Below are 14176 nucleotides of genomic sequence, written 5' to 3' on the forward strand. Positions count from 1 at the left end.
CACACACGCACACACACACACACACACACACACACACACACACACACACACAAAAACACCGTCAGATTGACTGAACAAACAAATCTGCACATGGCTGCTGGCTATTCTAGCTATTTATCAATGTCACCTACTGATGCATCATTGTCACTTTGTTTTGTGCTTCTCTGCATTCTCAAATTGATCCCTTTCTCTTTGGGTATTTAGGATTATGACTGATCATGACTGTATTTTATGTCAAGACTGTGTTTCAATGTAGTAGCCTATGTCTGTCAAGTCCTGTGTGTACATGCACCAAATTCTTTTCTTGTCTTGTATGTATCAAGTTGATATTTTCCTAAGCCTAAGCAGTTTTGTTGCCTTAGTCCAACCAAGTTGATCTTTCCCTAAACCTAAGTAATTTTGTTGCCTGAGTCTAACCAAGTTGATCTTTTCCAAAGCCTAATTAAGTCATTTTGTAGCCTAAGTCTAACCAAGTTGATCTTTTCCTAAGCCTAACTAAGTACTTGTGTTGCCCAAGCCTAATTAAGTTGATCTTTTCCTTAACTTAACTAATTAGTTTTGTTGCCTAATCCTAACCAAGTCAACCTTTTCCTAAACCTAAGTAGTTTTGTTGCCTAAGCCTAACCAAGTCAATCTTTTCCTACACCTAACTAAGTAGTTTTGTTGCCTACTGTAAGCCTAACCAAGTCGATCTTTTCCTAAACCTAAGTAGCCAAACCAAGTGCAGTAAGTAAACCAACTAAGTAGTTGTATTGCCTAAACCTAACCAAGTATATCTTTTCTTAAACCTAACTAAGTAGTTTGTTGCCTAAGCCTAACCAAGTCGATCCTTTCCTAAACCTAACTAAGTAGTTTTGTAGCCTAAGCCTAACCAAGTTGATCTTTTCCTAAGCTTAACTAAGTAATTTTGTTGCCTAAGTCTAACCATTGATCTTTTCCAAAGCCTAACTAAGTAGTTTGTTGCCTAACCATAACCAAGTCAACCTTTTCCTAAGCCTAAGTAGTTATATTTGCCTAATCCTAACCAAGTCAATCTTTTCCTAAACCTTACTAAGTTGTTTTGTTGCCTAAGTCTAACCAAGTCAATCTTTTCCTAAACCTAACTAAGTAGTTTTGTTGCCTAAGCCTAACCAAGTCAATTGTTTTCCTAAACCTAACAAAGTCATTTTGTTGCCTAATCCTAACCAAGTCAACCTTTTGCTAAGCCTAAGTAGTTTTGTTGCCTAACCCAAACCAAGTCAATTTTTTTTCCTAAACCTAACTAAGTAGTTTTGTTGCCTAAACCTAACCAAGTATATATTTTCCTAAACCTAACTAAGTAGTTTGTTGCCCAAACCTAACCAAGTCGATATTGTCCTAAACCCAGGTAGTTTTGTTGCCCAAGCCTAACCACGTCAATCTTTTCCTAAACCTAACAAAGTAGTTTGTTGCCTAATCCTAACCAAGTCGATATTTTCCTAAACCTAAGTAGTTTTGTTGCCTAAGCCTAACTAATACGATCTATTCTTAAGCCTAGCAAAGTAGTTTGTTGCCTAAGCCTAACCAAGTCGTTCTTTTCCTAAACCTAACTAAGTAGTTTTATTTTGAAAAGACTGGGGTGGAAATTGACACGTGTGTCACGTGTTGCTGGACATTTGTAGGACAACGCCAAAAAAGCAGCAAAAATAAGTTGCTGAAAGTGGTACTGAGCATCACGGAAAAAAAGGGAAATTCGTGTCCATATATACAAATCAAATAGATTAAATTTTGTGACTATTTCACAGTTGCCGTGGGACTGTGTTGCATGTATTATATGCATAAATTGGGACACAGCCCTTTTCTGCACATATTATGGGTGAAATCCAGCATGAAAATACATTATACAATTTCAACATGTACCTTGTGCACAAATATTTGTATTGCATGAAGAATAGTTTAATTTATGTGAATCTAATGTGAGAAAACAATCTGAAGACGTACAACACTTTTGTACAAGAACACACACACACACGTTAGAGCACAGGCTATTGTCTGTTGAGTACAGGCTGTTCTCAGATGTACTCTGTTTCCACTCTGAAAGCGGTGGTAGAGATTGTAGGTGAGGGACTTGACTTCCTACATTGCTATACACAATAGCATGGGTAGCGTTTGTCACCACGGAAACCATTAGTTTCTTGACAACATTCCTATCATCTCTAGCCAACTAAAATCAAATCTAATGATGGGATTCCGGCAGTCGGCTGAGAGAGGAATGTTTTACGAGCAAAGTGCCGGCGAAGGCTTTGGCCGGTGTGAAAAAGCACACAGGTGAGGGGGAAATAATGATGAGGTACAGAAACTTTTGGGTCTCCACAGGCTTCTTGCAGCTCCTGACAGGTGGCTTTCTAAAGACGAAAAACCACACATTTAGGCTTGAATCCTGACACCGGTAATATTCTTGAATGAAAAGCGTGAGGCATGCATCTCCATCACTACATGTCAGCCTGAAAATGATGTTCCTTGTATGCAGCAGCCACAAGTTGTTTACCCATATTAGTAATTCACACGCTCACACTGACCTCTGCACCTCCCAGACTGATACATCTTTTAATTAGTCATTTGTAAGAAACTGCTCAGCCTGAAGAGATGAGGGTCGATCCTCCCAAATACCTCTGTCTCCATCTATGGAGTTGATATAAGCCTCTACATTCAAAGATCCATAGTCATCATCATTACTAATATACATTATTTTTGTTTCAGATCTCTTTATTTGCATATAATGTTATGGAAGGTCCTCTCTTAAATACATCTCCCTGCTTATTTCTTCCCTGTAGCGCCATCACATTCCCTAAGGGTAAACCAATTTACATTCTTGTTTTGCTCTTCAGATCCATGCCAGTTTCCATGACAACATAGTTTCACTTTCTCATCCTCTCTGTCTCACTCTCCCTCTCCCTCGTTCTCTCATTCCCCACTGCTCCTTTTCTTATGTTCTCTTGACCTTCCTCCAACGTTTCATTCTCTTTCTCTCCAAATACAGGGGGCCAAATTCCTCCTCTCCTCTCATTTCCTCACCTAATTGAGCTCATTCCTCTGCTTGCCATGTACCAGCAGAGAATAATGGACTCAGATAAAACATATCTCAAGGGTGGGGGGATAGGATTCACAGCATCTTTTTGCATTTACATCATAAAATACAAAAATGCAGCACACTCTGTCTGCGGGCTGTTTTATTTGCTCTTAAATATCCCCGGGCTGGTCTGTTTGGCAGGAGTGATGCCAAGAGCAAAACATTATTGAATCAAAACAATGTGCAGCAGAGTATTCTTTCTTTTGATTAAAAAATACTCTTTTTTGGCAATTAGTGTCTACACAATAGTACACACAACTTAAAGAGACATTTCCTTATCCTTTAATTTAGTTATTCAAACAAAAAAAAAGCTTATTTCCATTCCGATTTGGCATATAATGACATATTAATGTAGAGTGCACATCTCTACCCAATGGCATAATTAAAATCTCAAGCTATTTAATTACTCTGTGATTAAAAATGTCTGACGCCAACAGGTGTGATGGCGCTTCCTCGGCTGATTAATGCCAGTCCTTTCTGCCTTGTCTGGGAGGAGAAGGTCATGAAGACAGTGGTCGGTCTTTGCCTGCTATCGCTCTGGGTCTGCGGGTCAGGGAGTCTCAGCAAGTCACCTCTGTGGTTTGTGATTATTTTCACCGCTCCATTCTGACCACTGCAGATGTGTGTTTTACTCCTCTCCCTCTTGTTAGAAATCACCGCAGCTCTCTCTTCAATGATTTACGACTTGTTACGTAGTGTCCGTCCCTAATATTCAACTGGTTGCCTCATAAAAGAATCAGAGTTGAGGTATTGATATTGGGGTAGAGCGGGTCGTCCACCCATCGGAGGGTCAGCGGTTCGATCCCTGGCTCCTCCGGGCCACATGTCGAAGTGTCCTTGAGCAAGATACTTAACCCCAAATTGCTCCTGAAGGCTGAACCATCGGTGTGTGAATGAGTATTTAGTTTAGATCCTGATGGGCAGGTTGGCACCTTGCTCTGCCATCAGTGTATGAATGTGTGTGTGTGAGTGGGTGAATGCTGACATGTTGTGTAAAACGGTTAGAATGGTCAGAAGACTAGAAAGGCGCCATATAATGCAAGTCCATTTACTATATATTCATCCTTTCAGCAAAAAAAAGAAAGAAAAAAAATCCCTATGCATTGTGGGTGGTTTAGAAACCTAGGCTACATCCCAGAGGTTAGAGATCCAACTGTTGCAGGTGCAAACCCTTGCAACATCTGGACAAGAAAAGCACATGAGATGTGCTCTCCGCCTGAACAATGTTTCATGTTCCCTTGATTATGGCAACTGCTTTGGTAGGGTAGGGCTAAGTGGTAGCCAGCACTGGAAAGGTGCAGATGTCTTATGCTTCTCCTAGATATAGCCTACTGTAAGTGTTCTTAACTGTATAAATTGCTGTAGTAAAACACATGAGCTCTGTCACCTTTTCCTAGGTAACAAATTTAATGAAAGATTACTTCCATCCCAATTTCAAAACACAGTCAGTATATTTATCCCAAGTTCACTTGAGGGTATGTAGCCAAGCCTACTTGTGCTACCCATACCACCAGAGGGAGTATTCAACTGAAAAAAGGTGCAGATTTAACAGTGCAACAACTGGATCTTCACTCTGAGTAACTTTATAATGGATTCCCCAAACCCGAAGCGTCTGAACTCAGTTTATAGTGTTTCTGATTTATTCCTGCTTTTAATTTGAAATCCACTGCAGGATGGTGTCCATTAGAGATGTGGTCTGAGGTGGACAGGGTGGATCAGATAGGGCTAATTAGATGGATATAAAATACATATTTCATTTTATTGATTGATTCTCTCAAGTTTAAGGAAAGGTATTTTAAATCATACAATTTAATATCAGGGTGTTGACATCACCATCATCTGAAAATATTAGGCTATAAATATGAATATAATAATTTTGAAGTGACTGACATTGTCATTCATATAATCCTGATAAAAATCAGACTGTCAGCCAGAACAGAAGTCCAGTAGGACAGATCAGCCCAGTGACATACGGATGCCCGTGTGGCCACACTGCTTGTTGTGATCGGCTGGATCTGGGACTGGGACTGGGAGTGATCTGGACTAACGTCCTGCCCTTCTACATCTTCACTAGTGGGAGTCATGAACCGCTGCAAGGTGACGCGTCCCCTGATTTCAAGCGAAACTTCCACCTAGACACGCTGTGTTATTGATCACCATCTCAACCTCCCGTCAAACGGCACCAGCTCCTGTCTGATCACACATCGGGATCGGGACCATCTTCCGCAGTGGTCCGGAGGACGGGAGCAAGCAGTGGCGGCAGCGGCGGCGGCCACTCCGGGGAATGTGTACCGGCCGTCAGTCCTGACATCGGCCTCTTGTGATCTCAGCCAGCAGGTAGAGAACAACACACTGTCCCCGCAGCGGCATGCTAGCTGCTCGTCTGTCTCTGAGCTGCCCTCCTCACGGGGGGACTCGGGTAACTTTCTCTTCTTTGTATGAAGTCTCCGGGTCTCTAGCGAGCCGATAACAAAGTTCACCTCCCGTTAGCTAGCACGGGTTCGGTGCAGATGTATGTGAGCTACGGCGACGTCAGTTTACAGCGAGTAGCCTAGCGAGGACATGATTAGCATGCTAATAGTTAGCCCGCGGAGCTGGAGCTGGAGCTGGCGCAGCAAGTCTCCCCTCATCAGCGCTGAGCGCCGGGGTTCACACCAGGGACACCGGGGACATGTGTCCTCACAGTCTCCTCACCACAATGCTCTGCTTGCTCAACTTTAGGTTTATGACCGTGTCAATCCACCATGTCTGAATATTAGCTGGACGGGAAGCTAATATGACAGACGCAGCAGCTCAGAGCAGCATTAGAATGGTTTCTGTGCTAAGCAGCTAAACTAACCCGGGTTCAGTGTTCAGACAGACAGACTAACGTTACCTGTCACCTCCACACACACACACACACACACACACACACACACACACACACACACACACACACACACACACACACATACTCAGCGGGGGCATGTGGAGACCAACATGCTGGTAATACTGCCGCTGCTACAGTATGCCCTCACTATCTGTCTCTGGACTGTTGCCGTGGTCAACGTTAGCTTTAATGGAGTAACATTATATCCATGTACTTTAAACATATTTGATTTTGATAGGCATTTCCTGCCCCGCTGTGATTCAGTTCCACACAGACAAGTTTATACCTGACAACTAACACATTTTATTGGTTAATTGTCAAAATGTATATGTTGTAATACTCCTTATTAATATTAGAATTTTAGTTATTATAATTATACAGCTAAATGCTGTCATACAGTGTCCAGAAGTGTTCTTTCTTTCTCACACACCCTTTTCTCCTCTTTCTTTCTTCCTCTCTCTCTCTCTCCCTCTGTGTGTGTGTGTGTGGTCTCAGTCCAGTAACCTTATGACAACCCATAACCCTGCTCAGTTCTGTTCCTGCCTGTTGAATATGCTGTGATAATGCTGCACTTGAACCTTTTCACACAGAGAGAGATACTACAGCTTTTCTCTTCTGCCTTTCTTGCGTGTGTGTGTGTGTGTGTGTGTGTGTGTGTGTGCGTGCCGTCATGCTGTTTGTGTATCTACAATATCCTGGTGAGCTATATATAGCACCTAACAGAGTTTGCAACTTGATCCGAATTGTCTTTCAGGGCTACAGTAGGCTACACTGTGCGTTGCTTTTCCACTGGAACGGAGATATCTCTGAGTTCAGAGCATCTTTGTCTTTTCTGACTTTAGAAAAAAAAAAAAAAAGTACAGTCCACTGCCTACCTGTAGGCCTTTGTGCAAGTTATATTTTGTAAATGAGGTTGTAGTGGATAATCATGGGAACTTGCAGATGCCGTTAGGAGCACAGGAGGACACAGAGGCACATCATTTTTTTCCAGGTTACCTGTCTCATGCACTGCTGTCAGGATATAGTGACCGTTTTATAAAAAAAACTTTATTTATTCATATGTGCTCCAACCTGCCTACTCCAGCTTAAATGTAGTATGTCAGGGCTTAATAGAATTTTTGTTTTTAGTCCATCCAGTGTTCTGCACTTTACAAACTGATATTTTAGTAATCAATTGTGTACATTTTGCTTGGATAAAACACTTGAATAGGATGCTGAAGTAGTCTTCCTTTAACAACAACAAGGCTAAAGTGTCTATAATTGTACAGACGAGCGAAATGTAAGCCTGCATGTATTGATTGACGTATATTCTAGGTGTGAATGAAAAGTCTATTTCCTGCCTCTTTTGTTCCGTCCAGAGTTGATTTGAATGAACAGACATGTGACAGCCACTGCATGTCCACCCACAGACTGCCCTAGAGCAAGCAGAGACAGATTTGGTGAGCTGCTGACAAAGTGTTTCTTATCTGGTTAGGTGATCTGAGAACTTTGGGGTGAGTTACAGGGAGCACCGCTAAGGTGAGCTATGAAAGAATAATGTGATATTGAGAACGTTTCCACACGACAGAATACACTAAGACACTTAAGTACTGGACTCTGTAGGCCGATAGTGAAAAAGTAAGGCCCCAGTCTAATCCCTAACTAGAAACCATTTAGACCAAGCATTTTTATGACACTTGCATTATGGTTCACATTTGTGTTGTGGTTCTGTGCCTTTGTCTGTGCTTATTTTTTGCATATTTTTGCATTCAGTCTTTGTAGACAAATGTACTCTGTCCACACTGCTGCTTCCTTTCAAATTACATTAATATATTTAGTCACACCAGGCGGTGTATTCAGGCTCTTTAACGTTAGTTTGTTCGGTCGGGTGAGAACAATGCCATTTGAACTCAAGCGTGTACCAAATAACCACACTGAGCCCTTGTGGGCATGCAGGTCTTGGTCCTTTTACTAGCAAACTGTGGTGCTGATTGCTAGAAGTGAGAATGCAATACAAGCCAAATACAGGAATTAACCCTCTGATCCTGTACACAGTTTCGTGGGTGCAAGAGATGCACAGATGTTTGCCTCTATGGGGTCAGATCAGTCTCAATATTACCAAATGCACAAAGAAGGATTCACAAATGTATTTTTGTGATTTATATATATTATTGACTCTCCACAACATTTCTTTTCCCTGCACACTAAAATAGTTATCGTTGTATATAAATGTAAAAAGAATCCAAATCAAAAAATAAGGTTCACAAATATATTTCTGATGCACACACAAATACTTCTTGTTTTAAATAAATGTAATAGAAATCCACAAATATATGTATTTAAACATATTTGCAAGTTTAATCAAAATCACATTTGGATGTTACATTTATACACAAACTGTTGAACCTGCATTTACAAACTGTTGTCATGTGTGAACTTCACTGATTTGTGTGTGGGGTTTTTTGAGACTCCCCTGACCTGCACTGATCTACAAATGCATTTTTTTCAACAGGGAAACATCTGTAGCCAATCAGATGTCTCCTTCCTTTTCAGCCAATCACATGAGCGAGTACCCACAGCGGTATAACTTACGCCATGCACAGGGTGAAGGTAGTCAGACAGCTAGCCTTGGCAAAGTGGTCCATTCGTTCGACCTGTGCACCCTTGTGTTGAAACAATCAGACATGGGCAGATACGTCTGTAAAGATCCCCAAAATAATCCAAACAAAGGGATACAGCAAATGGATTGAAGGTTTCATCCATGATGCATGGAGAGACCACCGACACCTGCCATGTTGCTATTTTTTACAGCTGGCTAATGCTAACGCTAGCTAATGTTGGCTAACGCTAGCTGGCTGATGTTAGCTTGACTGTATGTTTGTTTGCCAGATGATATATGTGTTTGTCAGCTGAATAAGGTCTGGTTTACTGTGTAACATTTTCATTTTGGTTTCAGTCAAAGTTGAGGGTAGCAGCATTATAGCAGTCAGGGCAAAGTCACAATGTCATCTGGCAAACAAACACATAGCTAACGTTAGCTAGCGTTAGCCAGCTGTCATATTACTAATCTATCAAACTAATACAGGCTGGTCAAGTCTCCTGACAAAATAGATCATTGTAACATCGACACTGCAAGCCAAGGCATTGATTCCTCAGGGCAATGTTAGCTAGCAAGTTAGCTACTTGCCAACTTAACTTAGCTAATGTCAAATAGCAACACGCCGGGTGCTGGTGGTCTCTCCTTCAACATCATGGATGAAACCTTCAGTCAAGTTGCTGTATCTTTGAAATATTTTGGGGATCTTTACAGACTTATCTGCCCAAGTTTGATTATTTCAACACTTACCTGGGTGCACAAGTCACATGTTTGGACCATTGCATGTGGTGGCCACAGACAATTGCTCTCTCCTTATCCTCCCTGACTGATTCTTCTCTAGTTGTGTGTTCTGCTAGTGTCCGTGTCACTACTTGTAGCATGAGTTGGTACCTGCAGCCCAATCAGGTTGCACAGGTAGTCCAGCTCCTCCAGGATGGCACATCCATACATGTAGTGGCAAGAAGGTTTGCTGTGTCTCCCAGCACAGTCTCAAGAGTACGGAGGAGATACCAGGAGACCGGCCGTTACACCAGGAGGGCTGGACGGGGCCATAGAAGGACCCAGCAGGAATGCTATCTGCTCCTTTGTGTGAGGAGGAACAGGAGGAGCACTGCCAGAGCCCTACAAAATGACCTCCAGCAGGCTACTGGTATGCATGTTTCTGACCAAACTGTCAGAAACAGACTCCATGAGGGTGGCAAGAGGGCCCGATGCCCTCTAGTGGGATCTGTGCTCACAGCCCAGCACCATGCAGCTCCATTGGCATTCACCAGAGAACAGCAGAATTGGCAGGTCCGCCATTGGCGCCTCGTTCTCTTCACAGATGAGAGCAGGTTCACACTGAGCACATGTGACAGGCGTGAAAGAGTCTGGAGACGTCGTGGTGAACGTTATGCTGCCTGTAACATCATCCTGCATGACCGGTTTGGCAGTGGGTCAGTGATGGTCTGGGGAGGCATATCCTTGGAGGGTCACACACACCTCCATGTCATAGCCAACGGTACCCTGACTGCTGTTAGGTACCAGAATGAAATCCTCAGAGCGATTATCAGACCTTACGCTAGTGCAGTGGGCCCTGGGTACCTCCTGGTGCAGTGGGCCCTGTTTTCCTCCTGGTGCAGTGGGCCCTGTTTTCCTCCTGGTGCAGTGGGCCCCGGGTTCCTCCTGGTGCAGTGGGCCCCGGGCTCCTCCTGGTTCAGTGGGCCCCGGGCTCCTCCTGGTTCAGTGGGCCCTGTGTTCCTCCTGGTACAGTGGGCCCCGGGTTCCTCCTGGTACAGTGGGCCCCGGGTTCCTCCTGGTACAGTGGGCCCCGATTTCCTCCTGGTGCAGTTGGCCCAGTGTTCCTCCTGGTGCAGTGGGCCCTGGTTTCCTACTGGTACAGTGGGCCCCGGGTTCCTCCTGGTGCAGTGGGCCCTGGGTTCCTCCTGGTGCAGTGGGCCCCGGGCTCCTCCTGGTTCAGTGGGCCCTGTGTTCCTCCTGGTGCAGTGGGCCCTGTGTTCCTCCTGGTGCAGTGGGCCCTGTGTTCCTCCTGGTACAGTTGGCCCCGGGTTCCTCCTGGTGCAGTTGGCCCTGGGTTCCTCCTGGTGCAGTGGGCCCTGTGTTCCTCCTGGTGCAGTGGGCCCCGTGTTCCTCCTGGTACAGTGGGCCCCGTGTTCCTCCTGGTGCAGTGGGCCCCGATTTCCTCCTGGTGCAGTTGGCCCAGTGTTCCTTCTGGTGCAGTGGGCCCCGGGTTCCTCCTGGTGCAGTTGGCCCCGGGTTCCTCCTGGTACAGTGGGCCCTGTGTTCCTCCTGGTGCAGTGGGCCCTGTGTTCCTCCTGGTGCAGTGGGCCCTGTGTACCTCCTGGTGCAGTGGGCCCTGGGTTCCTCCCGGTGCGGGAGAATGCCCGGCCTCATGTGGCCAGAGTGTGTAGACAGTTCCTGGATGACGAAGGCATTGATGCCATTGACCGGCCATCACGTTCCCCTGACCTAAATCTAATTGAGCACCTATGGGGCGTTATGTATCGGTGCATCCAATGCCGCCAAGTACTGCCACAGACTGTCCAGGAGCTCACTGATGCCCTGATCCAGGTCTGGGAGGAGATCCCCCAGGACACCATCCACCGACTCATCAGGAGCATGCCCAGACGTTGTCGGGAGTGCATACAGGCACGCGGGGGAGCCGTACACACTACTGAGTCACATTATGAGTTGGATCAGCCTGTGATTTAAATTTTTTACTTTGATCTTCGGTGTGATTTTGAATCCAGCCCTCAGTGGGTTGATGATTTTGGTTTCCATTGACCGTTGTTACGTCATTTGCTCTCAACAAATTATACAATGGACATCAGTAAAGATTTTCAACTTGAATAATTCGTTCATCAAGATCTGATGTGTGATTTAAATGTTCCCTTAATTTTTTTTAGCAGTGTATTTTAGAGGCCCCATTAGAGGCCCATAAGGTCTGATGGTGCGTCTTATGCTATGTTCACACTACCGGCGACAAAAGCAACAAAACAGCCAGCATGGCAAGCTACATTGCCACCGAATAACCGTTAAAGTGATGCTCAAGTGCTCATTGGTGTAGTTATGTTGTCAAATAGCACTGGGAACTGGCTAACTGCATTTTTATTAGATGGAACGGAACAGGGTGAAACCAAAACATATGATTGGTTGACGCTTCACAGCGTCATTGGAGCGGTGAAAAAAGTTGAGACGACCAGTTCAACTTTGATTGGCAGCACGTCACAGCGACAAGTGTCGGGCGTCAGTTTGTAGCTTCATGTCTCCGGATTGCATTGTATGGAGGACAGAATCTGCCAAAATAAAAAATGAAAAAATAAATAAATGACTCAATAAATAAATAAAAATGTCGACAGTGAGTGACAGCCCCCTCATTTGCATAATGAGTGAGAAATGCAAAAACAAATGCAAAAACAAATGTATATAAAGAAAAGACTACAGAAATAAATAAGTTTGGGAAAATAGATAAGGGGTGAAATGCAAAGGGAAAATCATGCAGAAATAAATGAATAAATATAAAATAAATAAAAATAAATACATACATCAATAAAAGGGAAATTTAAACAGAAAAGTAAATAAATAAGGGAATTATTACAAAGATAAATAAATAAAGAAGCAAAGTAAAACAGAATTATCAATATGTCACATTTTATCAATTAATTTATGGCTACATTTATTTTGAATATTATTATGCTGTATTTAATGACGTATTTATTCATTTATCGAGTCATTTATTTATTCATGTATTTTTTATTTTGGCAGGTTCCGTTTTCTATACCATTGGGCTAAACATGCTTGTAAAACTGACACGTCCTGTTGATAAAAGTGTGCAGAACCTGTCTAGTGAAAGCGGGTGGGTTTTGGTGTAGAGTGTTTGATACCTGTTTGACTTTTACAAACGCCAAAGAACTGTGAGGGCAAGTACTATTATCAATACACAACATTTTAATTCATGCACCGAGTGCATCAAATCACCAAGTTACTTCCTAGTATGGGAATGCTGAACTCATCACAAGTTGACTTGTACTGCCTGCTGTATGAATGCACAATAGTATTGTATCTTTGTGTGGGACTTATGGAGCTCTGTGTGGCTCTAACAGTGGATACCATTATTCCCTCTGAGCACTGTGTATTGCATATTGTATAACATACGAATGCAGAAAACAAACAGGCTCTAAGTGGGATTCTACAGTACATCTGGATGCTGGGTCAGTTTTTAAGACACTCACTAATTTACTTGTTTTTAGAAAAGAAGACCACTTTCAAATCCGGTTGGTTATTTAACAAAGTGTCTGTTAGAGTACATACTGTAAATAAGCCAGCAAAGGCCAAACATGTGCAAACACTTTGATGATCTTGAGGTAATTTCCCACCTTGTTTATATCCATCTGCAATAATTACAAGTTTAATCCAGGTGAATTTTCCTCTTTCTTTGGCTTTCTTTCATCTCTTCTCCATCTTAAAGGAGACATATCCTGTCCATTTCCAGGTTCGTACTTGTATTTTGGGTTTCTACTAGAACATGTTTACATGCTTTAATGTTCAAAAAACACATTCTTTTTCTCATACTGTCTGTCTGAATATACCTGTATTCACCCTACGTCTGAAATTCTCTGTTTTAGCCATAGACTCAATATAAGAAGTGGATGTAGTCACTGTGACGTCACCCATTGGTTTATGGACTGCTGTTTTGAAGCCTAGAGTTCAGCATTTTGGACATCGCCATGTTGATCTTTTTGCAACCAGAAGTGACACGAGAGGGAGGAGCTAAGCATAACTGAACGTTGAATAGGACATTTTCAGCCAACCAAAGAGGTTATAATTCAATTTCATAAACTGAAAACACACAGTGTAAGGGTTAAAGTTGTTAGACGAATACACAGACAACTCCCAGACCAGACAACGCCGTGGTAACGACCTGTCAATCACAAGACAGCCACGCCCTAAAGCATCCCCTGCTTTATGGTCTATTTGACTTTAAATGGGACAATAACTTACTAAATGAACATCATGCTGTATTGAAGAAACCCTGAAACTACTGATTGAGACCATAAACTCATGTTTACCATGTTTACTGAGGTAATAAATCAAGTGAGAAGTAGTGTTATATTCTCATAGACTTCTATACAATCAGAGTTCTTTTTGCAACCAGAGGAGTCACCCTCTGCTGGCTATTAGGAAGAATGCAGGCTTAAGGCACTTCAGCACTGGCTTCACTTTTCAGACCTGGAGGTTGCCCACTGGGTTTAGCACCTGTCTCTTTAAGACTGCCTCCCCATAAGAGCCCAGTCTGCTCTGATTGACTTGCGAGAAAAATATGATGCACCTTTACAAAGGTAGTTCTGAAGCCGTGGGCAATATATTTTAATGATCCTGCATGTGACATAGGAAGGGAAATGGCTTGTTCAATCAAATGTTTGTTATCTGATCTAGCCCTCGAAAAAACTGACTGGGTTGTCTTATTTCACAGTTTGTGGGTTGGTAGGCACTCCAGATACCCAAATGTATGAGCACAAGCACTACAAAAGTGATTTTCATGATCTGTCCCCTTTAAGTTTCTCACAGCTTACACTTTCTACCATCACCACTTTTTATTCAGTAATGTCTCATAGTAGGGACATGTCAAGGTTAGATCTGCAAC

General features: G+C 43.1%; 1 protein-coding gene across 1 annotated transcript in view; it reads left to right on the plus strand.

Annotated features, from left to right (window-relative positions):
• The first annotated feature begins 5063 nt into the window (after positions 1-5063).
• bcl9l (bcl9 like) overlaps positions 5064-14176 on the plus strand; it is a 46444-nt gene continuing 37331 nt past the window's right edge. The window contains 1 exon segment of the mRNA XM_037775250.1: positions 5064-5425. The gene's annotated coding sequence lies outside the window, so the exon portion shown is untranslated.

The sequence above is a fragment of the Sebastes umbrosus genome, chromosome 7 (genome assembly GCF_015220745.1).
Source record: "Sebastes umbrosus isolate fSebUmb1 chromosome 7, fSebUmb1.pri, whole genome shotgun sequence".
NCBI classification, from domain to species: domain Eukaryota; kingdom Metazoa; phylum Chordata; class Actinopteri; order Perciformes; family Sebastidae; genus Sebastes; species Sebastes umbrosus.